Source organism: Canis lupus, chromosome 18 (assembly GCF_048164855.1).
Source record: "Canis lupus baileyi chromosome 18, mCanLup2.hap1, whole genome shotgun sequence".
In the NCBI taxonomy this organism is placed as follows: Eukaryota; Metazoa; Chordata; class Mammalia; order Carnivora; family Canidae; genus Canis; species Canis lupus.
In genome coordinates this window covers 20,792,590-20,817,164 of record NC_132855.1, presented here as the reverse complement: position 1 = coordinate 20,817,164, position 24,575 = coordinate 20,792,590, and the positions used below count along the sequence as shown (strand labels likewise).

General features: G+C 40.5%; 1 long non-coding RNA gene across 6 annotated transcripts in view; it reads right to left on the bottom strand.

The window, feature by feature from the left end:
* Positions 1-22,808, bottom strand: part of LOC140608813 (uncharacterized) — a 151,118-nt gene extending 128,310 nt beyond the window's left edge. For all 6 annotated transcript variants that reach the window (XR_012010793.1, XR_012010795.1, XR_012010796.1 and 3 more), the window contains exons 1-4: positions 22,674-22,808; positions 19,918-19,959; positions 2,766-2,826; positions 674-834 (exon numbers count right to left, since the gene is read on the bottom strand). This is a non-coding gene — a long non-coding RNA (uncharacterized lncRNA). The remainder of the gene's footprint in view (positions 1-673; positions 835-2,765; positions 2,827-19,917; positions 19,960-22,673) is intronic.
* Between the last annotated feature and the right edge of the window lie 1,767 nt (positions 22,809-24,575).

Genomic DNA, 24,575 nt, shown 5'->3' with positions numbered 1-24,575 from the left:
GAGCTAAAGGCAGGGAATACTAAGTGAGAACTACCAACCTGGAATTGGATGGTGAACATGTGGAAAGACAGACTAAAGAAAGACTTAAGGAGGTAAAACAGAACACAATTATTGCTATTTATTATATTTTATCTCCTTTTATTTATACCTTTGTGCATTTTACATATGGGGGTAGGTTGGAAAGTTTATGAATTAAAGTTATTTCACATTAAAGACTGATGGAAGCAACAGCTTGCTCCCTATTCATCCCCAAATCCTAGAGGGGTTACAGAAGCAAAGCTACAAGAGATTCACAGAACACTGATAAGGTATAGCATTAGAATATTTGACAAGTAAATCTTTAAAAAAAAAGGGGGGGGGGGCAGCCTCAGTGGCGCAGCAGTTTAGTGCCGCCTGCAGCCCAGGTTGTGATCCTGGAGACCCAGGATCAAGTCCCACATCAGGCTCCTTGCATGGAGCCTGCTTCCTGCTTCTCCCTCTGCCTGTGTCTCTGCCTCTCTCTCTCTCTCTCTCTCTCTCATGAATAAATAAATAAAATATTTTTAAAAAATAGAATATTTGACAAGTAATTTCTTTTGTCCCTTTCATAATTAGTAATATATAACTTATACACAATACATAAGTAACACATAAGACATGTACTGAAAAACAGCAATATCACTTGTCTGCACACCTGAGGGCAGCAGCTTCTGAGGCTCTTCTGTAAAAAATACAGTGTTTTGGAACAGTCTGAGGAAACTTTCTTTTCTTTCCTGACCATGTCCAAATTCGAAATATACTCTCCAGCTCATTTCATCTACCATCTCTCCATGCAGCTGTCTCAGATCCCAGAATCTAAAAGGAACAAATTTTTTCCTCTTTAGAATTCCCATATTTATTCTATACTTCATGTTCTACTTTGTTGTTTTTTTTTTTCATGTTCTACTTTGTGTAAAGGTCTTACCTTCAGTAGACTATAAGCATCTTGTAACCAAGGTCCTTGTCATTTCTTCTTTAATTTACCCACAGTACTTAGCACAGTGCCCAGCACATAACAGAAACTCCATGAATATATATCAAATAAATAAATCAATAGCTATTTCCAGCTGCTCTTTCTACCCCTGCCTTGTTTCACCTAGATCAACAGCAATGGCAATGCTGCCAGAGATCAAGGGCTCAGGAGACCTTCTGAATTGTGGGTTCAGAGAACAAGGTTCACTGGAAACTTTGTAGAAACTACACCAGATATTTTATTTAAAGAGAAACTGCAGGATCCCTGGGTGGCGCAGCAGTTTAGCGCCTGCCTTTGGCTCAGGGTGTGATCCTGGAGACCTGGGATCGAGTCCCACGTCGGGCTCCCGGTGCATGGAGCCTGCTTCTCCCTCTGCCTGTGTCTCTGCCTCTCTCTCTGTGTGTGTGACTATCATAAATAAATAAATAAAAAATTAAAGAGAAACTGCTAAACCACATATCTAAACTTTGATTTATAATCTCTCTGACAACAATCCCAATTGAATTTTTTAATGTGAAAATTCTAACCACAAGTTTCTTTTAGAATACAGTTATCCCTGCATATCAAACTGTATGTAAGAAAATATCTCAAGCTAACCAGATTGGGGTGCTTATATTGAAGCCCAAGATAGTATTAGTAACATTAAAATAAACTTTGAGCTTCACACTCATTTTATAAGTAGTTTTCCAGAGATATCAATTTCAATCATGTTGAAATCTCAAAGAAGGGACGCCTGGGTGGCTCAGTGGTTAAGCGTCTGCCTTCAGCCCAGGGCGTGATCCTGGAGATCCAGGATCAAGTCCCACATTGGGCTCCCTGCATGGAGCCTGCTTCTCCCTCTGCCTCTGCCTGTGTCTCTGCCTCTCTCTGTGTCTCTCTCATGAATAAATAAATAAAAATCTAAAAAAGAAAAAAAAGAAATCTCAAAGAAGAAAATCTTAAGTCCTTAATAAAAGGACCACTGTTAAAGATGATCAGATCCACCCACCTGGCAGCTATGGTACCTTTCAAATGTCTGAACTGCTTCAATAGGAAATGAGCCAAATTTCTGTCCATGTAGGCATAGAACACACCTATCTTTTTAATTCCTTTCATATTGCCTGGAATGCTGCAATCTTTTTAGTATTGTGAATACTCAGTAGGCTTCGTACTGAGTCAGAGGTGTATTTGGCATCTATGGTTTTAGGAGAAAGGATTTTAAGCTCCTGATGCCCCAGAATATTTTGATTTTTAGCTGAATCATTCCCAGTTGTAGTAAATAAAGGCTATTTTTTTTTAATTTCATACTGAGAAATGTAGGGATAAAATGGCATGATATCTGAGATATGCTTTAGAATATTTCAGCAAAGGAGGAAAAAGATGATTGATGAAGAAAATGACAAAATCTATATAGCAATTTAATTTGGGTGGTGAATAGATGGGGGTTCATTATACCATCTGTCTACATTTCTGTGTGCTTGAGGGTTTTTTTTCTTTTTAAGTGTTACATTATTGCAAAAACAATTTCAAATTAAAAACAGAAATACAGACAAATAGTATACCCAGAGTCTTGAATCATTCTTGAGAACTGCAGAATGTATTCCATCATAGTTCTCTCCATCTCAGTTCTATTCTAGACCGGGGCGAGGGTGGGGGGGCGGGCAGGGGAGGGGATGCTTACAGATTATCAAATGGATCTGTGGCCTGGAAAACTGAAAACCAGGCAGAAATTTCAGGATGGCTTGCTTAATGTCTGAGCCACCCAGGCGCCCCTAAAAAAAACATATTTCCTTACCTTCCCTTGCAGCAAGAGTTCTGGAATCAGGACCCACCAAGTAGATATAATCACATGAGATCTGGAAGGTGGAAAGGAGATAGAAGCAATCATTGTGCTGTTCTTTCTCCTGGGGCTGGCAAGTAGGGCTAAGGAGGGGAGATACTGGACTTTTCTGCAGTCAAGTTCCAGCACCCAGTCACTAGTCTTGTGAGGTTATTGTGGTGAGCTTTTGAATTCCACAGTTCCATAGCAGCATCCTGATTCTTTAACTTCCTAATCAAACAGCAGTTAAAATTTCAGGCTAGGGACTTCTGGGTAGCTCAGTCAGTTAAGTGCTTGCCTTTGGCTCAGGTCATGATCTCAGGGTCCTGGGATCAAGCCCTGTGTCAGGCTCCCTGCTCAGTGGGGAGCTGGCTTCTCCCTCTTCTCCCTGTTTCATGCTCTCTCTTGCTATCTCCTTCACTATTTCTGTGTCTCTCTCTAAAAAATAAAATAAAATAAAATAAAATAAAAATAAAATAAAAATAAAATAAAATAAAATAAAATAAAATAAAATAAAATAAAATAAAATTTCAGGCTAGTTCAGCGGTACAGCTCTGTGAGTCATTTCTGTAGGCCCAACATTGAGCTCAAAACTTCGACTGTATAAGGACAAAATTCTCCATATTTAAATCTCTTCTTAAAAGAGCTAGAATGGTCTCTGTTTCCTGAAACTGAACCATGAAACATTCTACTTCCTAAAACATTACAGATGTGTGATGATAAACAAGTCAAACGAAAGATGAATCCTATGTAGAGAGAGGTGTCATCTGGGCACAAAAGATAGTATTACAAAATAAAAAGCACTGGGGTATATGCAAATGAGCAGAGTGGCTGAAACATATAAATTTCTGCAGCAGCCAACAGCAAGATTGTATCTTACTATCTCTGTCCTCAGGTAGAAGGGTTTCCATGGGGCAAACTCCCATAATGCAAAGCCATCCATTCAGCGGTATTAGCCAAGTTAATGAGGTCACCAGTACTTACTTGTTGTCATTTTCCCATTGTAGGCACTTAGGCCCAATGTGTAACATTAATAAATTGAATAGGTCACCAAATACAGTGCTCTGGTCAAGATGGAGCTGTTTGTAAAAGGTTATGAATCAGATTAAAATCCTCATTTGTCACAGAACCAGGGAAGTAATACTCTTCCCTGAGCCATAGATCCCTCCACACTTTTCACAAAACTAATACAGAAACCCAGACTACAATATTATTAGAAAGCATTAGCAATTAGAGTATGCATATCACTACCTGTTTCTTTCATTAAAAGCACAGCAAGGAATAATAACAACCATGAAATGCCATCCTGGGAAAAGCATGGGCTTGGGAGTAAATGTAGCAGTTGAATTTGGCATTTTGTGATGATCCTGGAGGGGAGGTGATTCAACTAAAATTTGGTATTGTGAAGACTTGATTCAAAATCTCTACTATTTTTCAGCATTGCAATTAGGGGGCATAGGGCTTCCCTTCCCACCCTACCCTCATGCAGTGGAGTCAGGGTGGGAGCTCCAGCTCTATGCAGTGTTTGGCACTGCCTCGGGGTCATAGAACCCACAAAGACCTGACAGTGCAGCTCCTGTGGTGCTGCCTGTGGAACTTCCAAAGTGACTCTGGGAAATTCCAAAGCTACAGTGGTCTTTGAAAAACTGAAAATCAGGGATCCCTGGGTGGCGCAGCGGTTTGGCGCCTGCCTTTGGCCCAGGGCATGATCCTGGAGACCCGGGATCTAGTCCCACGTTGGGCTCCCGGTGCATGGAGCCTGCTTCTCCCTCTGCCTGTGTCTCTGCCTCTCTCTCTCTCTCTCTGTGACTATCATAAAAAAAAAAAAAAAAAACCTGAAAATCAGCGAAAGTTCAGAGGAATAGCAGATTATTATGATTATTTATTATTTGTGAATAATTTTTAAAATACATTTTACAGTTGGAAGAAATTGTATAGATATCATCCCAGCTGCATTTTCCCTGATGGATAGGTAAACATTTTAGTCATTATGCATACGCTACTAACTTAGCTCCTTAGCTCCTCCAAATGTCTATCCCCTCATTAACAACTCTGCTTTAGGGGGATCCCTGGGTGGCTCAGCGGTTTGGCGCCTGCCTTTGGCCCAGAGCTGGATCCTGGATCCTGGAGTCCCGGGATCGAGTCCCGGGATCGAGTCCCGCGTCGGGCTCCCTGCATGGAGCCTGCTTCTCCCTCTGCCTGTGTTTCTGCCTCTCTCTCTCTATCATGAATAAATAAATAAATAAATCTTTAAAAAAAAAAAAAGCTCTGCTTTATTACCATAGCTCTTCCAAGTAGCATTCCTGTAACAAGGTAGCATGGCATTTGAGCCTAAATCCATACTCTGCAGCTCAGTATGTGTTTCCCCAAACCTATCATTACTGACCAAGTTCTAAAGATGTAAGTGAGAAATTTAAGATGTAAGACTTAGGGATAAAGAGCTACCAAAAACAAAACAAACCGTACATTTTATCATAAAATGCCATGGGTTATTTTAAGCACTGTAGAATATATTGTTCCATTGATATAAAATTAATTCTGGATGAGTGTATGCATAAAATGTGTATACACACAGTACCAATATTTGCAGACACAAATTTGTGGTCAAATTAGAATATTCTAAATAATATAAAAACTTGATAATTGTTCTTTTATGAATCTTAAGTCTACAAAGCAGGAGCAACTGTAGTAAACATTAAATATGCATAATTCTATTTCGGAGAAAGAGCCTAAAGTTGGCATCACTGCTGTCACATATCTGTATATCAGACCTTGCAAGTGATTCTGCAGTTGCCACACAGTGGGGGCCTATAGGCCTGTTAGATATCTGATTCCTGTGCTCTGCAACGTATCTAACTCCTGCACCCAGCGGAGCTCAGGGTCATTCTTAGGTCATGGTGGTTAAAGATGGCTGTCAATTCACTGCTTGGGCTAGGTTTCAGAACTCCTTTATCTCTGTTATATTGATGATTCCTAGTGATAGGCTAGGAAATTAACCACACCATCCATATGCATCTTAATGGTGTGTTTTGCAGCACCAAAGTGACTGTATTAAAAAGCTCAGTATGCTGTATTTGAAACAGTCTGTCACTATTTGAAAGCTAAGAACTGGAACAAATATACTTTTACCTGAATAAACAGTTATGACTCTATGCTGCTTTACAAATTTTAAAAAGGGAGACTGTAATAAAACAAGGTGAAACTAGCTGATCCTGCCTTTTCTCAGTGCAAAAGTAATTATTATTCAGTCAAAAAATATGCAGTGAAAAAGAGTAATTGCATAAGAAGATATTATAATCCTGAGACTATCCACCTGGTGTTTTTATTTTGAGGAATACCCATTTGGATTCCTATGCCTGTGCAACTTAATGTTTGTCACAATTCTCTATGGCTAAGGAGAAAGACAGGCCTTAATTGTAAATTTGCACATGCTTTATTGCCAATGCAATGGCATGAACACATTTAACAGGACTGCCATTCCATTTAATTACTCTGATTTTGACATGGACCTACCACAGATGAAATTGATGGCATGAATTACAAGCTCCATAAAAAATCACTGCTTTCTCTTCAAAGGGTGAGTGTTAAGGTACTCTTCCATATTCTCTATAGCTATCTGCATTAGGTGAAGAAAAAATAAAGCATGGAAATAGGATAGCCATCCTCAAATTGCTTCCTTCCAAGCTGAGTTATGCTTGTGACAGGACAATGATGCATGGTCTTTTTTTTTTTTTTCTTAGCTTACCTGGGTAAGATCTATGACATCGAAAGAAAATTAAACAAATAAATAAGTAGGCAAGTAGACAAAAATAGAGAAAAGCCTTCTGTCAAATGAATCCTGTTTCATCTCTATTGAATTTGCTATTTCTTAGCCTTTTCTCAGTGATATTTGATGGTATTCATTACACTTTTGCTTGAGACAAGTGGGGAAGAAAGCTCAGGAGCAGGACACTAAGCTCAAGATCTGTGCAGATGGACAGGGCTAGGGCAGGGCTATGTAATCCTCATTGCCAGAAATCTAAAACTGGCAGTAAGAGGAAGTCGGCAGTTAGTTCTATTCAAGTGGCCGGGCAAGTGGTGGTGTGGCACCTGGCATCCTGGCATATACAGCCAAGTGGAAAGGTGCCAGTCTTTGGCTGGAGGAGCATAAAGTGCTGGCTTTCTTTTCCACAAGTTGAGGAAAGAACTTTAGCAGTACAACATCAATGTTTTATGTAGTCTCATTAAACTGTCTGCTACTTGAGTTCATTTTCTACGTTCTTGTTTATGACTCACTAAAAAAAGAAGCTAGTATTCTCCTTAAAATGTTTCCAGAAGCCTCTCTCTCTCCTGCCCATGGAAAAAAATCTAAATTTCTAAATATATCTATAAATTGATTACCCACATAGATGATGAATCAAAGCGTCTCTTTTTTTTTTTTTTTTTTTTGTCTTTTTTTGTCTTTTCAACTTGAAACTGTCACTGAAAAGTAAGTTCATATTTATTTGGCTATTTATTGATCAAGTAGAAATCTTCAATAAAAACATTCTGCCATGTGGTCTCATCCAAGCTTCCTTTGTCTTTCAATTAAGAAATGGTTTTATGCTATAAAATTGGGTGAGATATTCAGAGGATTAAATCAATAGACTATAAATTACGAGTAAAAGAAAACATCAGGTCCCTGCCCTGACACAACAGATTTATTATTAAAGTAGGTAAGTCCAAGGCAATTCACTACATTAGTTTTTATAAAGTAAGAGACAGGGAGAGATCAATGATAACTTTGGCTCACTGTTGCTTTTAATGGTTCATTTATAATAGCTACTTATCTCCTATTATTTTAGCTTGCTATAATAATGTCAAGCCAAGAAAAAAAGATAATTACCATTATGGGAATATATATTTAATACAAGTCTGACTGACTATTCTTTAATCTGATTCATGTATTTGTAGAGCGGCCAGAAATACTCTAAAATGCATACTGATTCTTAGGTACACATAAAACTCCATTATACAGTCTACATTAGGTATAGAGTACAAAAAACCCTGACAGTTTGAGCTGTACTTTCACAGGCATGTTATCAGATGAACAACCACATTGCAAGGCCCACCCATAGCCCACCAACTCAAACCTGCCTGGTGCTATCAACATCAAGAATAACAGTGGAATCCTAAACGAACCTCTTGGCCTCACTGTGTTTCCTGGAAACTGCTATCTTTGAAGATATGAAGTATATTTTTGCTCCAGACACGCATACAGACCCACACACCATTCATGGATTTTCTGCAACTACCCTGCTGTTCTTGAACATTTATCACCCTGATTTCAGTGGAGGTTTGATAGTGACTTCCAAAGGCCATCTCAAATGAAGAGGAAAAAACTCATCTATTTCTTTTGATAAGGTCAAAGTACAGGGGTCCTCACCAACCAACACCCTAGATATTACCTTACAGGGGAAACTGGAATTAAATAAATATTAAAGGGGAGGTGGGGTGATTGAATCAGGAAGGAAAGGTTCCCCATCACCACCACCACTATTTCTTAGTGATACAGATACAATAAATTTTTTTTAACTTGAGTCTTTTTGCTAACAAAAGGTGTCTCTGGGATCCCTGGGTGGCTCAACGGTTTAGCACCTGCCTTCAGCCCAGGGCGTGTTCCCGGGATCGAGTCCAACATCAGGGTCCCTGCATGGAGCCTGCTTCTTCTCTGTCTCTGCCCCCCTCTCTCTCATGAATAAATAAATAAAATCTTTAAAAAAAAAAAAAAAAAAAGGTGTCTCTACCACTGCTTAACCCTGTTTGTTGTCTTACTCATTACTCATTACTCATTACTCCACACCTCTGAATTGTACTATTGGGGTTGCACGTGCAATTTCACTCTATTTAAAAGTATTATTTACTAATATCCAGAACAGAGAACTCCTAACATTCAACAAAAAAAAAACAAATACCCCAATTTAAAAATGGACAAAGGACTTGAATAGATATTTCTCCAAAAAAGATTTCAAATGGCCAATAAACACATGAAAAGATGCTCAATATTACTAATCATCAGGGAAATGCAAATCAAAACTACTATGGGATACCATTTTATACCCATTAGGATAGCTACTATTAAAAAAAAAACAGAAAATAACAAATGTTGGCAGGATATGGAGAAATTGGAACCTTTGTGTGCTACTGGTAGGAATATAAAATGGTACAGCCCTCGTGGAAAACGGTATGGTAGTTCCTCAAAAAATTTAAAATACAATGATCTATTATGGTAATAAGAGTGGATCCAGCAAATCCATTTCTGAGCATATATCCAAAAGAGGTGAAAGTAGGGTCTCAAAAAGATAGTTATAAACCCATGTTCATACCAACACTATTCATAATAACTAAAACATGGAAGGAACCCAAGTGTCTGCTATTGAATGAGTGGATAAGCAGGATATAAATATTAATTAGCCTTAAACAATATATAGTGAATATTATTAAGCCTTAAAAAGGAAGGAATTTCTGCAACCATGCTATAGCATGGATGAATCTAAGGACATTATGCCAAGTGAAATAAGCCAGCCACAAAAAGACAGATAATGTATGATTCCACTTATAAGAAGTACTTAGCAGAGCCAACTTCATAGAGACAGAAAGTAGAATGATGGTTGCCAGGGGCTGGAAGAAAGAAGGGAAAAGGGATTTATTGTTGAATGGGTATAGAGTTTCAGTTTTTAGAATGTTTCAAGATGAAACATTCTAGAGATGGATGGTGGTGATGATTGCACAACATTATGAATGTATTAATATGACTGAACTGTACACTGAAAATGGTTATGAAAATAAATTTTATGTATGTGTATTTTACCACAATTAAAAAAATGGGGAAAAATAGTGGTAACTCTACAACTGTCCAGAAAGGTAAAATATGACTGGCAATACCAAGTATTGACAAAGCTGTGGGGTAACTGGAACTCTCATATACTAATGGTGACAGGATAAATTGGTACAACCACTTCAAAAAAACCATTCGACAGCATGTACCTTGCCTATGATCTAGCAATTCCACTCTTAGGAATGTAACCAAGACATATGAATGCATATTCTCAAACAAATATTGTCAGAGAACATCAACAAAAAATGTTCATAACAGAGGCACCTGGGTAGCTCAGTTGGTTAAGTATCTGACTTCAGCTTAGGTTGTGACCTCAGGGTCCTGGGATTGAGCCCTGCATCAGGCTACCTGCTCATCAGGGAGTCTGCTTGTCCCTCTCCCTTTGCCCCTCTCCCTGTTTGAGCTTTCTCTCTCTAAAATAAATAAAATATTTTTAAAAAAGAATATTCATAATAGCTTTACTCAAAATAGCCAAATATTAGAAACAACCCAAATTCTATCAGTAGAATGGATAAATGAAATGTGATATATTCATATAGTGGAATGCCACACAGTGATTTTTTAAAAGAACATACTACCAGCTATTACATGAAGGAATCTTACAGATATTACATTAAGGGGGGGGAGCCATATAGTACCTACTGTATGATTCTATTTTTCTGAGACACAAAATAGATAAGACTAATACAATGGTAGAAATCAGAGGAGTGGGAGAAGGTTATTGACTAAAAAAGGATGTGCAAGAACATTTTGGGTCCCAGAAAAGTACTATATCTTGATCTACATCGCAATTATATGGGTATGTGATGAATCTTAAAAAGATTATGGGAAAAAAGTCAGATGTAAAAGTCTATATACAGTATGATTTCATTTACATGACACTTTGGAAAGTGCAAAATTATAGGGATAGAAAACAGATCAGTGGTTGCCAAGAAGCTTGGGGTAGGAGGGGATTGACTGCAAAGGGCCACAACAGAATTTTTTGGGATGATGGAAATCATCTATATCTTGATTTGGGTGGTGTTACATGATGGAATACAGTTATCAAAACACATCAAACTATACATTTAAAAAGGCTGAATCTTGTTATAACTAAATTATAACTTAATACCTACTTTAAAAATACTCAGCAATAAATAAATAAATACTCAGCAATCTGTACCCTTAAGATTAGTGTACTTTATGCATTTACCATGTGCATGCTATCTTTCAATTTAAAAAGTAAAACAAAACAAAAGTAGAGGTTAAATAGGTTATAAGAAATGTGTTCCAGTCCAAATTCTGCTACAAGTTTGCTATGTCAAACACTCTACTTATTGTAATGGAATATTAACACAGAATGTCTTAGGTCTAAAATGAACCCTGAGGTTCATAGAATCTCACCTCCAGGGCAGCCTGGGTGGCTCAGCGGTTTAGTGCTACCTTCAGCCCAAGGTGTGATTCTGAAGACCAAGGATCGAGTCCCATGTCGGGCTCCCTGCATGGAGCCTGCTTCTCCCTCTGCCTCTCTCTCTAGCTGTATGTGTGTGTGTCTCTCATGAATGAATAAATAAATTTTTAAAAATCTTAAAAAAAAAAAAAAAAAAGAATCTCACCTCCATCCTGAGAGAAGTGATCTATGAGATCTGTGACATGTCACAAAGCTATTCAGGGTGGAGCCAGAAACAAACCTAGGACATCTGACTCTCAAACTAATACTCTAGCACTCTAGCTCAATTCCATTTCATGGAAGCTTTTAAAAAAAATAAAAATAATAAAAAAAAGGTCAAACTGATCATTTGGCATTGCACAAGCAGCAAATTTTAAACCAATTGTGTAGCACTGGACCTCTGTTTGCACATATTTGCTCTCCACTTCCAAACATACTGAGAGAACTAACTGGAAGCTTACAAAGTGCCTGGAGCTATTTAATTAAGCAGCTCTATCTGTAAAATCTGAGGTTTCTGAGATCCTCTGGTAACATGAAACAGATTATGGCAATCCCCGTTCCAGGGACTCCAACTCAAAATCAAATCTTGGCATAACTTCTACCCATTCCTGTCCAGGCCCATCCCCAATATCACCTAGTCAATCATGCAATGTATCTAAACTGTTCTACTACCAGCAGAGGTATTTTTGAGTATTATCTAGGTTATATAACCCTTAATTAACTCTTCTGAAAAACTCTTCTGCAACAAAGTCAACTTTTTTTTAAGTGCACACATGCATAAACACCCAAATCATAACAAATCCTATAAAGCAGTGTGTGTGTGCCTATAGTTCCCAACACCATTCTCACAAAATTGCAAACATGAGCACCCTGTGTCATACTTCTCCCTAAAATGGAGACATTACGGAAGAACTAAATGAGTGGCCCCTAGTTTCCCTTTCTAGCCTCTGTTTCTACCTGGGTGACCCTTTGACCTCCCATCCTCTTCCACCCCCACTAAGGCCGAAGCACCAACTTTTCTCTGACCTCCACCCCTCTGTCAAAACAAAAAAGACTCTAAGTATCAGTTATTTACACTTTTTGATTGACTGCTTGGTTACACTTTAGTTTCATTGAGCTTCAGTCAGTATGATAATTCAAACAACATTTACATTTAAACCATTTTACACCTCATTCCATAACAAAAGGTTAATTCTCTATTAAAGAATTTTGAACTTCCATTTAACATCAGTAAGCAAGTAATATTGAAATTAAAATAAAAACCCACAACATTTTGGAAGAACTTGGAATCATACTTGGTGTTGCTAAACCTTGGGAATTGCAAGCATATTAGTATAGCTAAGAAGCTGCAGAAAGAACCCAAAGAATTATTCCATCCCTCACTCATGCATTCAACAAAAATTTATCAACTGCCTACCATGTCCCAAGTATTGTACAAGGCAGAGAGAATCAATAATTGATAAGATGATGTCTATCCTGGAGAAGTTTACAAAGAGGCACAAAGAAGAATTTCAATTCCAAAAGTGCTAACTGCTCTAAAAAGTAGAAAATTCAAAGGGAGCAGAGCAGGGATTCACTCTCTGTGAAGCAGGTTTCACAGAGGACAGACCCATGAACTCAGCTCAAGGAGTTTGACAAGGCAAAAGGCAGAGAGAGGGGCAAAACGATTTTTTTTTTTTTTAGAATTTATTTATTTATTCATGAGAGACACAGAGAAGAGAGAGGCGAAGACATAGGCAGAGGGAGAAGCAGGCTCCATGCAAGAAGCCCGATGCGGGACTCGATCCCAGGACTCGGGGATCACCCTCTAAGCCAAAGGCAGACACTCAACCGCTGAGCCACCCAGACAGCCCCAAAACAGGTTTTCTAATCTTTTGTCAAAAGGGCAAATGGGAATGGTTAGCTTTTTTTGTGCTGAGGAAATTTAAGGAAAAAGAGGCTAACACTGAGCCCAGTGTCTCCTGCAGCCACAGACATGACGACAGCTCTGGCTGTGGCAGCAGCTGGGCCACTTCCTCTCCTCAGCACTGATGTGGTCAGGCCAGTAGATGATAAGCCTTCCGAGATGCCCTTTGCCCTTCAGAGAGGAGGGCAGGTACAAGCATTGTCATAGGACTCCATACTCAGCCTTCACTCATTAAAATGTTATTTTCGTATCAGGATATATCAGTGGAAAATAAATTTTATCCACATCTTTTGAAATAGTTATTATTTGGTTTGGCTCTGGTTTGGGCCTTAAGCTTCCAAAGCCATTGATAGTGTCAAATTTAGGATGATAAAGAGACAAGGTCAGTAGTCAAGTAATGTCTTTGCCTCAAAACAGCTTCCTCTTGACCGGGGAGCTAGCTAAAGGCTTGTTTCTGGAAGCCTGCTGAAGGGAGAGATTTTATACCCAAATTCTAACAAAACTAGGTGTGTAATCACAAGACCCAGAGCTGCCCTGCACCTGCTTTGCTCAATTTCTTGATCCTTAACTCTCCCTTGCCCCAAATTTGCAGGTGAGCGGTTGTATCGCTGAATATATTTGATGCTATCCTAGTGTCTAATATTCTTTTTATCACATCCTTGTTTTCTGAAGTTCTAAAACATAGCCCCCAAGCTCCTATATTATTCCAACCTCTGATAATATAAGAATGAATATTCATTCTTTCAACAAGCATTTACCCAACAATAGGGCAAATGGTTAGTTAATCCCCAATTCTCATTATCTCCTTCTTCTACTTTTTTTTTAAGATTTTATTTATTTATTTATTTATTTATTTATTTATTTATTTATTTATTCTTGAGAGGCAGAGACATAGACGAGAGAGAGAAGCAGGCTCTCTGCAGGGAGCCTGATGCGGACTCCATCCCTGGACCCCGGGATCACACCTTGAGCCAAAGGCAGACTCAACCACTTGAGCTACCCAGTCATTCCCTTCTTCTATTTTAGATAGCTCGTGGCTACCCACCCAGAGACCACATTTCTTAGTTTTCTCTACTGGTAAGTGTGTCCTTATGACTAAGTTTATCACAACAAAACATGAATGAAAGTGAGGTGTGCTTTCAAGTCATTTGCTTTATAGGAAATTGCTTGCCTTCCACTTTCATTCTATCCCTCTTCCTACGAACAGACAGAATGGGAATGTGGAGGTGGCCAAGATTTAACCATGCAGCCAAGACCTAAGGAATACTGGAGGAGCACAGTAGAAGAAACTCAGATTGTGAATGACCTCATGGTGCTAAGGCACTCCACCGCCTGGGCTCTTACCTTCCTCTGAAATTTTACATGCAAGAGAGTTAAACTTCAGCCATATTTAAGCCATTATTGGTGTTTTGTTTTGTTTCGTTTTGTTTTGTTTTGTTTTGTTTTGTTTTACAGAGAGAGTGAGCAGAAGTGGGGGAGAGGGAGAGAGAGAATATTTTTTTAAGATTTTATTTATTTATTAATGAGAGACACGGGGGGTGGGGGGAGGGCAGAGACACAGGCAGAGGGAGAAGCAGGCTCCATGCAGGGAGCCCGATGTGGGACTCGATCTCGGGTGCCCAGGATCAGGCCTTGGGCTGAAGGCGGTGCTAAACCGCTGAGCCACCTGGGCTGCCCGAGAGAGAGAATCTTAAGCAGGTTCCGTGCCCAGCATGGAGCCCCAGGGTGGGTCTCACTACCCTGAGATCATGACCTGAGCTGAAATCAAGAGTTGAATGCTTAAGTGACTGAACCACCCAGGTGCCCCTAAACCACTATATTTTTAGATTTCTTTGTTACAGCAGCCTAGCCAGACCCTCATTAATATAAACATTCATTCAATGTCTGTTAAGCACTTACTAACAGGAACTCTATGTGGGAGTTGGTGGGTGGACAAAAAGTGTTGAATAGATAGAAAAGTTCTCAGGATATAGGTTGAGAAGGAGAGACAAAAAATATAAAACTACATTTGCAAACTGTGGTAAGCGTGTAAAGGAAACAAACGGGGTACTAAGTTAAGGCCTCTCCGAGGAAACATCATTTAGCTAAGGCTTCAAGGTCTTAGGAAAAAATAGAGACAGGGGACTCATCCCAGGTCACAAATTCCCTGGGGATATAAAAAGGATGGCTCTTTGGAGGGAATTTAAGAAGGCAGGTGAACAATGTGAACAGTGTGGCATCAGGAGGAAAGGTTCTTCCTAAAGCGACCTATGCATATACATATATAATTGCACAGACACATTAAAATTAGGGGTAAGTTATCTTTGCTTTGACAGTAGTTCCTGTTTTCCTTTTTAAAACAAAACCAGAGTCGGGTTTTTTGTTTGTTTTTTAACTTCTTCACCTCTCACATATTCCAGCCCTGGATCTAGAAAGACTGATCACCTTGAAACCATAAGAATTCTGTCTAACTTGGTAGCATCTTTGGACTCCATCTACAGAATTTGCCCAAAATTAGATTCCCATTGTTCTAAACACACAATCTCCCCAGGGTCATTTCTATCTATCTTATCCTCCTCTTTTTCAGCCTTTCTGACTCACAAGTACTTGAAAAGCCCCCACATTTCTATAATTCTTACTCTCTTCTCTTCCATTCCCTTGTCTTTCACAGTCAAACTAGGGGTATGTAGTTTATGTTAACATTTACCAGACACCTTGTCTTCTCCAGCAAATGTCATCATAAAACCTTAGCATTCAACCCAAATCACATGTTGATCACTGCCCCCAACCAGAACTAAAGACTTAATCTCAAGTTACACATTTTGAAGAGAAAAGAATGTCACCTCCAATTGTTCTATGGGACTTTTTAAAAAATTTTTATTTATTTATCATGAGAGAGAGAGAGTATAGGACTTTTTTTTAGTTTTATTTATTTATTTAAAGTGATCTCTACACCCAATGTGGGGCTCAAATTCATGACCCTAAGATCAAGAGTCACACGCTCTTCCAATGGAGCCAGCCAGGTGCCCCCATTCAACAGAACTTTTATAATAAAATAAAAAAGCTTTTAAAAAAATCTAAAACCTTAAATGCCTAACTAAATTCTAATAAAAATATTAATACATAATATAGCATAAATTAGGTAACAGATTATATGCTTCATAATGTTTTATAAACTCCTTGAAAATGAGTGGTATCTTCTCTCTGTAAAATTTTACATCATCCCTTAATAAATGCCTTAATTAACAAAGAAGCAAAGTCATGAGACAGGATTCAAATATAAAGCAGCAAGAAAAACTGGAATAAGGAGATGAGAACAAGAATTCCACGTGAGGGGTGGAGGGGAAAGGGACAGTGGAGGTCAGGAAAAGGTGAAGCTAGAAGGAATTCGTGAGGCCAAAAGAGCAAACCTATAGGTGCTTCTCAAAGGCACCTGCAGCTGATAGATATGGAACCAGTCACCTCACACAGTTACAGATGCTCAATTAGGGACTGGACTGGATGCTTTCAAGTCATTCTCAATTAAGAAAGAAAAAACTAGGGAGAGAGAGAGAATGAGAAAGAGGAAAGGTCAGAAAAAGAAAAGATGGGTCAGTCAAACCACTTCAGGAGAAGGGTATATACAATATCTGGAAGAATGAGTGTTCGAAGTCAGACTGTTAGGTTTAAGAGTGAGCTTTGCTATTTTCTACCCGAGTGGGCTCTCCCCTTAGTTTCCTCTTCTTTAAAATAGAGGTTATAAAAATACCGACCTACACCTCATAGTGCAGAGGATAGAAATGAGCATGTAAAGTGCTTAGCATAGCTCCTAGCACAATGTGAGTTATCAACAAGTGTCAGCCACTATTGTACATAAAGGGCCAGCTTCAGAAGAATAACTACTCAAGATAAGATAGGAAAGCTGTAAAATAAAATAGAATGTAAGCTGTGTTCTACAAGTCAATTAGATAATTTTGCATTTTCTTGGGTATAGGACCATTTTTGGCTTTTTAAATATATTCAGTTTTTTTAAAGATTTATTCTTTTAAAAGATTTTATTTATTTGAGAGAGAGAGAACACAAGTGGGGTAAGAGGCAGAGGGGGAAGCAGACTTCCCAAGAGCAGAGAGCTCAACGTGGGGCTCAATCCTAGGACTTCTGGATCACAACCTGAGCCAAAGGCAGACGCTTAGCCAAGTGAGCCACCTAGGTATCCTTTTTTTAAGGGGGGGAGGGGCAGAAAGAGAATCTCAGGCATCTGCCTGTGGATGCCCTTGTGGAGCACTGAGTCTGGAGCCAGACATGGGGCTCAATCTCATGACCCTGAGATCAGGACCCGAGCCAAAATCAAGAGTTGGGCACTTAACCAACTGAGCCACCCAGACACCCCAATATATTTGCATAAGTTTAACAAAACAAAATGAATGTGCATTAAAAAGAGCCCAGGGGTGGGCAGCCCAGGTGGCTCAGTGGTTTAGCACAGCCTTCAGCCCAGGGCCTGATCCTGGAGTCCTGGGATCAAGTTCCACATTGGGCTCCCTGCATGGAGCCTGCTTCTCCCTCTGCCTGTGTCTCTGCCTCTCTCTGTCTCTGTGTCTCTCATAAATAAATAAAATCTTAAAAAAAAAAAAAAAAAAAAGCCCAGGGTGCCTGACTGGCTTAGTCAGAGGAGTATGCAACTTCTGATCTTGGGGTTGGAATTCAAGCCCCCCCCTTGGGTGTAGAGGTTACTTAAATAAAACTTTAAAAAAAAAAAAAAAAGAGCCCAAAGTTGGGGAAAAAGAGAAAATAGAATTTGAAGAAGCTGTCATCTGGCCCATCCCATTTATATAGATACTTTCCACATTACGAGTCCAACTTCCCTCCCACAGTTCCCAGCCACAGTCCACTGGGCTTAAAAAATTTCAAAGCACCTTGGTGCACCTGGCTACCTCAGTCGGTAGAGTATGTGACTCTTGATCTCAGGGCTGTAAGTTCGAACCCCACACTGGATGTGGAGATTACTTAAAAAACAAAGTCTTTTAATAAAAGAAATTTCAAAACACCATCATTTGGTATATCACATGGTACATGAATCACGATTCTTAGTTGTAAACAACAGAAAGTGACTATTGGTGGTTTTTTTTTTTTAGATTTTATTTATTTATTCATGAGAGGCACACACACACACAGAGAGAGAGAGAGAGAGAGAGAGAGAGAGAGGCAGAGACACAGGCAGAGGGAGAAGCAGGCTCCATGCAGGGAGCCCAACGTGGGACTCGATCCCGAGTCCCCAGGATCAGACCCTGGGCTGAAGGCGGCGCTAAACCACTGAGCCACCTGGGCTGCCCCACTATTGGTAGTTTAATTGGAAAAGGAACATGCAGGTAGCTCAGAAAAATGCTAGGAAGAATGAAAATCAAGCTAGATAAATGGAAAGCTTAGCATCCAGAGCCAGAGCTGAATATTACCAGGGAGCTAGTCTGGTGAGACAACTGCCTCTGCCCTGAACCCTATGCTGCCACCGACCCTGCCAAAGCTCTAGACCTGGTACTGCCATCTCTAGCACCTTCACTATGGCTGTACTAAAACAGATGGGGCTACCAAGAAAGCAATGATAATGGCCTTTTCTGACTCACAGTGGGAAATTCCCTAACACCTAACATAAAGACACTTTCAACTTGAAGTTACATTTAAAGTTAATCTTAATTACATTATTCCCACATTCTTTTATTTCTTTTAGCTTGAGATGGAAAGTATATTTTATCTCTCATTCTTAAAATATGAGGCTCCAACATATGAGGACTAACTGTAGCAGGTTACAAATTTAACTTTACTAACCACTCATTAGGTAATGGTGAGAAACTTATAGAACTTCCCTAAGCCTCAGTTTCTCCCATCCGTAAGTGGGGAAAATAAAACTCACATCATAAGGCGACAGTGAAGAACAACTGAGAAAATGTATAGAAGACTCTTAGGTCAACATCTGACACAAAGAAAGTTTTCAATAAATGTTAACATAAAAAATAAGTTGTCATGGGGATGCCTGGGTGGCTCGGTGGTTGCGCATCTCCCTTTGGCTCAGGGCATGATCCCGGGGTCCCACATCAGGCTCCCCACAGGGAGTCTGCTTTTCCCTCTGCCTATGTCTCTGCCTCTCTCTCTGTGTCTCTCATGGATAAATAAATAAAAGCTTTAAATAAATAAATATAGGGGCGCCTGGGTGGCTCAGTTGGTTGAGCATCTGCCTTTGGCTCGGGTCATGGTCCCGGGGTCCTGGGATCGAGTCCCACATTGGGCTCCCTGCTCAGCGGGGAATCTCCTTCTCCCTCTGCCCCTCTCCTGCTTGTTCTCTCTCTCTCTCTCAAATAAATAAATAAAATCTTTAAAAAAATAAAATAAAATAAATAAATAAAGTTGTCACAACTTGCCAAAGTCTGGATCTCTCTAGTAGAGGTATTATGTTTTATATACATAATGAACTGCAGATTAAGTCTTTATGCCATAGGAAATACATCAGTGTTGTCAGAATGCCCTCAAGTTCCAGGGCGCCTGAACCAAGCTGCAGCTAGCTAACATGCTATCTGAGTGGCTTGGGCAGCACGATTAAGCTTGATTTTCTTCTTGATTTTGTCTCTGTCTCATCTATCAAACCATACAAAGAATTTCCAAAATGGAAGAAATAAAGTGGATTATCCAGTTTCTCTTTACCCATGGGATAAGAGGAATCTGAGCAGCCACCCTGTCTGTAGGATTCATGGAAGTAAGTAGGAAGGAAGAAACCCTCTGGCCATATATCTAGTTATTCAAATCTGCTTATTCTTAATAACATTTAGATCTTCAGTATTTAATTATTAGTATAATTACTGTAATTACTATACTGAATATAATAATTAATTATTGATGTTGTTAATGTATCTATCCTGAGATTAATTTTGCCTGCCATTTTTAATATCCACTTAAGTATATATTAAAGATATAAGCAAATATTTTTTCTTACCACTACTGCTGCTAGCACCTTTCTGGGCCTCAGTTTCTTCACCTATAAAATAGAAAGAACAGATTAGATGATCTGTGATTCTATAACTAAAAAATATCAGTAATATTATAATGTTTGTAATAATGTCAAGTCCCTATCCACTTATGAAAGTTAGGAAAGTAGGAAGAAATAGAGTTTGTTCTTCTACATACAACTCTTCATCTGACTTCCTGCAAACTGAGTACTGGAAAAAATTGGCTTTTAAAAACTGACTCTCTTTGGGGCTTATAATAAAGGAGTACCTTCAAGTTCTCGTTGAACCTGGTTCCTCTTCTCAATCAAGAAGTGATAAGCTGTCGGGTTGTTTTTTTGTTTTGTTTTTTGTTTTAGTTTTATTTATTTAAGTAATCTCTACACCCAATGTGGGGCTTGAACTCACCACCCTAAGATCAAGAGTCATATGCTCCTTCGGATTGAGCCAGCCAAGGCCCCAAGAGGTGCTAAGTTGTAAACTAGGGCTTTTGAGTGAAGATAAATTATTTTTTTCCTTCAAATGGGAATTGTGACTGGATTTGCAGTATATAAAATGACCAAATGAGGGGTCCCTGGGTGGCTCAGTGGTTTAGCGCCTGCCTTCTGCCCAGGGCATGATCCTGGAGTCCTGGGATCAAGTCCCACATTGGGCTCCCTGCATGGAGCCTGCTTCTCCCTCTGTCTGTGTCTCTGCCTCTCTCTCTCCATGTGTCTCTCATGATTAAATAAATAAAATCTTTTTTAAAAAATAAATAAAATGACTAAATGAAAACTGAGAGATGGAATATCGCACATTCAAATGTTTCCAATCCTATGGATGCTAGCTTTCAAAGACAAAAAACACCTGTATTTCATATTGAATATTTCCATCTCTGTCCATGTTAGGCATGTCACAGACATAAATTGTGACTATAAAGGGTATCTTTCTTCTCCCTGCAAATTATTCTCTTAATCAATTAGTGTCAGATATGGAAAAAAAGTCTTATATTGTTAAATTAGTCCTCTCGGGATCCCTGGGTGGCGCAGCGGTTTGGCGCCTGCCTTTGGCCCAGGGCGCGATCCTGGAGACCCAGGATCGAATCCCACATCAGGCTCCCGGTGCATGGAGCCTGCTTCTCCCTCTGCCTGTGTCTCTGCCTCTCTCTCTCTCTCTCTCTGTGACTATCATAAATAAATAAAAATTAAAAAAAAAAAAAAATTAAAAAAAAAAAATTAGTCCTCTCATTGACTTTATTGTTAAATTTGATCTCTCTTTGGCTTTGTTTTCATTCAAGTATCTGTCATTTGCTTATTTTCCCAAGAATGTGTAGCTACAGTTTGCATACATGTCTGATTTTAAAATCAGTTTCTCCAGCTCTCTAATTCTTTGCCAATGAGCAATTACTCCACTATAGTGCCTGTGTCAAACAGAGATAGGCTGGTAACAATTTGTATAGGATTTAAGTGGTTGGCCCTGTAGAGAAGTACTAGAGTTCAGTGGATAAGAGTCTGGGCTCTGGATTCAATGGACAAGTTACTTAAACATCTTGGAGCTTTCCATTCCCTTAGTTTTAAAATCAAAATAATAAAAATATCTCCTTTTGGGGGCTGAGGATTAAATGAGTTAATGTATGTATAGTATTTGACATTGGGTTTCGTGCAGAGTAATCCTAAATATCAGATTTTCAAGAATACTGAAAAACCATATAAATTTTAGAGAATTACTTAAAAGCCAACAAGAACAATCACCTTATTTTATAATTCAAGAATCTGAAAGTATAGAAAGGTTGAGTTCTGCTCAAGCTCATATTGTGAATGAGAAAAGACTGAACACAGATATCCTGAATTCCTGTCCAGAATTCCTTCTAAAGGGACTGTCAATAAATAAATAAATAAATAAATAGGCTGTCTCAGGGAATGTCTGGGCGGCTCAGTGGTTGAGCATCTACCTGCCTTTGCTTAGGTTGTGATCCTAGGGTCCTGGGATCGAGTTCTGCATCTGGCTCCCGGTAAGGAGCCTGCTTCTCCCTCTGCCTGTGTCTCTGCCTCTCTCCCTGTGTCTCTCATGAATATTTATTTATTAATCAAATCTTTAAAACTAAATAAATAAAGGCACTGTCTCTCCTCAGGTCCTTAGAAGTCGAGGGCCCTGGCTGCCCTCAAGAAGCTTGAGATCCATCTGGGGAGCAAAGACTAACACAAATGGATAGTTGAGTTCACCGTCCCAGGTAGGAGCTGTATAACAAAGCTTCATGTGTAAAAGATGGGAGTTGGGGGGGGGGGGGCTCCCCTCAAAGAGTGGGAAGCAGTACAGGAAAATTTGTGAAAAGAAGGGAGACTTGAGGCAAGGCCCCAGCCGGCCGTTTGACTCTGCAACTGAAACGCGGAGAGGACATTGGAGAGGCAAGGAGCTCCCTTGACCAGAGAAGCGCTAGTCTCTCTAGAACATCCAACGTCTAGAAACTTCTCCTCACCCCCACAACCCCGACCTCGACCCTTCAAAACCTCTACGTGGAACTTTCTAGAACCAGTACGTTACTCTATTAAACAGACTCTGGAAATAGCTGGGAGGAGGAAGCAAGCAGGGAGTAAATCCTCCCTCCCCCTTTCACATCTTAAGAGATGAACTAGGGGGCTGGGTGTCTCCTGGGTCGCTCATCCGGAGTTGGGGGGGAAGGAAGGCCCGAGCCCCCCACCCCCACCCCCACCCCACTCCACTCCACCCACCCAGAGGAGTCGGGCGCCCGAGGCGTTGGGGGCCGCACCTCTGGGCTCCAGCCACGTCCCGGAGCACCTGGCAGGAAGGGGAGGCGACGGCGGCGGGGCAAGAATGAGGAAACGGGAGGCCCGCGGTGCCCCGAGCCAGCCCCCGGGGCGGCGCCCCGCCCCCACCCGCCGGGCCGGCCGCGCACCCGCGATGGGCCCGGACGCTGCTTCCGGCCGCTCCGCGTGGGGCCCGCGCGGCCGGAGGGAGGCGGCGGCGTCTGCCGGGGAGTTGGGAGGGCGAGGGCGGGGGCGAGGCCGGGGACGCTCGGGCAGAAGGGAAGCCTCTGAACCCGGTGGCGGGGCTCCCCTCGCCCGCTGCGGGGCGCCGAGGGCCCGGCGGCCTCTCCCCGCGGCGGCGGGCGGGACGCGGAGCCCGCGGAGCCCGAGCTGGCGCTGCAGCCTTGGTCCCCGGGCCTGCGGCAGCTCCCGGCGTCCTCGGTGGGAAGCTTCGCGGAGCCGAATGGCCGATATTTGGCGGCGGGGGGAGGGGGGAGGGGAGGGGTTCCTACTCGTTTAAATCGCGGCTTTCTGCATTCTCGCTCTGGTTCCGTGGCGATTCTCCCTTTTTCCAAGGAAGCACGCTAAAGTGTCCGGTGCAGCTAAGAAATATCCCAGTTTAAAAAGGGGAAAAAAAGAGGGGAAAAAAAGTGCATAATTTTTGGCTTTCTTTTCGGTTGCAAGCCGTCGCGTATTTTCCCCCTGCACGCCCAAGCCTAAAATGAAAACGCAAAAACAGCCTGATTTTATATAGATCAATTTTGTGACTGGGACGTTTTTTCCACCACCTTTTTTTAATAGGAAAAAAAATGTAATTGGGCTTTTTTGTTTTTGTTTTTTGTTTTTTAAAAAGGAGACGCGTGTTTAGTTGTGCCTGGAAATGTTGAGAGAAAAAAAAAACCGTCGGGTCTTTTCATTTGTTTCCAATAAACCCCAAAAGCAGCCCTTCCAGAATATGTTGCATGCAGGACGAGATTGGGGTTTGAGAGTGGGTGGAGGGAGGTTCATAGGCGAGGCTCTCCCAGCAGGATTGCTTGATTGATATTTGCTTTGCCGGCCTGCAATCGAAGTTTAGCTATATTTGATGGCTGGTGTTAGTAAAAATAAGCGTCCAAAACGCTAGGGATTCCACTGGCAGTCATAGGTGACCCTCTGGGCAGCAGGTTCTGCTGAGATCGGTAGGACCCCACCAAGGAAGGAAAATGTGAAAAGTTGTGTTGCAAGGAAATTTTATCCTAATGTATATGTATTTGGCACATGAGTGAATCGTGAAGGAAATTAAGAAACACAGACCAGAACAGTTCCGGAAGCTATGCTATGTCATAAACCAAACAGAAACAAACACGGAGAAAGATTCAAGATTAAGACAACCCCTGGAATGTTCCTTACATCTCTAAGCCCTTCCTAGCTGATACCTCCTGACAATTTAATGGAGGTTGAACTTGGGCACAGGCAACTCCTCTTTCATTTATTCTTCCCCAGTCTAGGTTCAAAAACAACAACAACAACAACAAAAATGTGTTGAATTTTACCTGTTCTATTTTTCTATTTTAAGAACGTTTGCCTTCAACAGCAAGTAGCCCAATATTTTATTCTTCCAACAAGATGGCAGATACATTCAACTGGAAGGTTGTTTCAAAGATTCAAGTAATCTTGGTGGCTTCCAAGTCAAGGACTTAGTGGATGGCTAATAAACCAGAAGGGGGAAAATGTGAACAATATCCAGCCTGAAACAAATCACATAGAATAAATGGGAAGGTGCAAAATCAAATCAGGAATTTAGAATCAAGAAGTGCACTGGCCTCAGATTCTAAACTACTCTGGTTTTTATTTAGGAAATAAGGGTGATGATACTATGTCAAATCAATCACCTCTGGGTGCCTTATCTTTCTGATTCCTAAAAT